The sequence below is a fragment of the Amphimedon queenslandica genome, unplaced genomic scaffold, assembly GCF_000090795.2.
Source record: "Amphimedon queenslandica unplaced genomic scaffold, v1.1 AMPQUscaffold_12390, whole genome shotgun sequence".
NCBI classification, from domain to species: domain Eukaryota; kingdom Metazoa; phylum Porifera; class Demospongiae; order Haplosclerida; family Niphatidae; genus Amphimedon; species Amphimedon queenslandica.
The window spans coordinates 13613-16026 of record NW_003547373.1 but is presented as its reverse complement, the minus strand read 5'-3'; positions in this window follow the sequence as shown (position 1 = coordinate 16026).

Here is a 2414-nt window from a genome sequence, read left to right as displayed (position 1 = left end):
CATCTGATCTTCCCAGGAGCTCCTCCTCCTCATGATCAGTCTCTGAACTGTTGAGGAACACTCTCTCATCAAACTCACCTTCTTCTAACATTGCCAACTCATAAGTCTGCTTTAATGAACGACTGGAGGGAGAGAGAGGGGGAGGGAGGGAGGGAGGGAGAGAGAGAGAGAGAGAGAGAGAAGTATATATAAATGTACGTGATAATGTGAAGTACATGTACAGTATAGTCTCTCTTAATGGACACTCTCTATAGCGTACACCTCCATTTAATGGACAGCACCTAGTGTACCAATTACATTCCTTACTGTATAAAATAACCTCCACATAAAGGACACCTCTGTATAACAGAGACACTTTCACAGTGTCCATTATATAGAGGCTAGTCTGTACTAGACTTTGCTAGAATTACAAGTACATAATTGTTAGAATTTCCGCAACAGATAAGTAATAAAACAATTTGCTTAAAAATAAATTCACTCCTCTCTTGCTCCACCCACTTTGCCCCGCCCACTCACTAATTAGTTTGAAAGGTTGCTGATTGTATTATGAATGTGAGTAGATCATGAGAACTGAGTTTGTGGGTTCCTCTCAATGAAGTACCAATGAGTACCTGAGACTCAAAGAGACGTCTCACTGAAGGCCACCAGTAATAGTCTCTCACTACCAGACACTCCCTCTCTATCACTGGAGGAGATAATAATAATAATAATAATAATAATAATAATAATAATAATAATAATAATAATAATGATAAAAATAATAATAAATGTTACTGGTAAAGTACAGTAGTTTATTAGTAGGGTGGAGTTATTAGTAGTTTATTGTGTTGTGAATTACAACACAAATATTTTCATGTAGTATGTACATGAAAATAATGGCACTGCAATTACTGGGTAATCTGGTCCGCTTAGTACTGTCAATATTATTTATAACTATAAAATAATATTAAAACATGAAAAATAAACAATAATCATTTTAATAAACAACAATTCGGTGATTATTTAAATCACAAACATACAAGAATCCATCTTTATCAAATGTTAATCCATGAGGATTACTAAACTGATCAATATTACTGCCTTTACTTCCAAACTGACTAACAAACACACCATCACTAGTGAAGACTGATATATGATGATTGACCCATTCACTAACATACACTAGACCAGTAGCTGCAGTGTCTATTGTTATACCTTCTGGATAACTAAGCTGTCCAGGACCAGATCCTTTAGTACCAAACTGACCCACAAACTTTCCATCTGGAGAGAACTTCTGAATGCGATGATTATTAGTATCAGCAACATACACTAATCCTTGACTGTCAATAGCAATGTCAGTTGGAGACTTAAACTGTCCATTAGCTGATCCTCCACTACCAAATGAATGAGAGAAGATTAGATCAGGATTCAAAACTTGTACACGATGATTATACCTATCAGCAATATAAACCTGTCCTGTTATAGGAGAAATGGCTATACCTTCAGGACCATTGAATTGTAGTGGTCCACTGCCCTCCTCACCAACTGATGCTTTACGGTATCCATCCATGCTTATCTTCTGGATCCTGTTACTATCATCAGATACAAGAATGAATTTGTCTGGAGTAATGGCTATACCACGAGGATCAGAAAACTTGACATTACCACTTCCTCTTTTCCCTCCTAATGATTTCACTTTTTTTCCTTCTCTATCCAGTAGTATTGTTACACAGTGACCAGTAAACTCAGTTACTATAACATGATTATCATCACTTACAGCAACTCCCAAGGGACCCTTAAACTCAGTTATAGTATGTACTGGAGTGATGTTATCAAGGTAAGGATTGAAAGGGATGAATAGTGAGGTATCCTCAAGGTGTACATCATATACTTGTACTTTTACTGTATGAGTACCACGTGTTGAAGGGTTACACTGTATCCTATACACTCCAGGATCAGTGCCGGTGGTAGTGACTGTAGTGTCAATGGGTTTATGGCCTTTACCAACTGGTACTAGACTACACCTCAGAGAAGAGAGGGGAATACACAAAAAAGATGAATCTGGTGCCTCCATTGATAGTGAAAACGAAGCTGCTTTGCTAATAATACGATCAATCTTCTTCACTCTACACTGCTGTAGTGCAGTAGCTCCTGAAATAATATCTCCAATGTGATGTAGTGATTTGATATCTTTACTCAATACAAAGTCACCTTTTTCCTTTGGATGTAACTCCTCCACATTGATCCCTCCAGTAACTTCACTCATACGCTCTATCATCTGTTTCTTGGACCTCAGGACATGTTGAGGACTGCCTGTCTTCAGACTCTGTTCCACATCATTCTTAACTTTCTCCAGAACACTCAAACTCATTTCTGCTGATTTCATTTGCTCTGACAGCGCCTTTAGTTTATCATCAGTGACCCTCTTTGCCTGC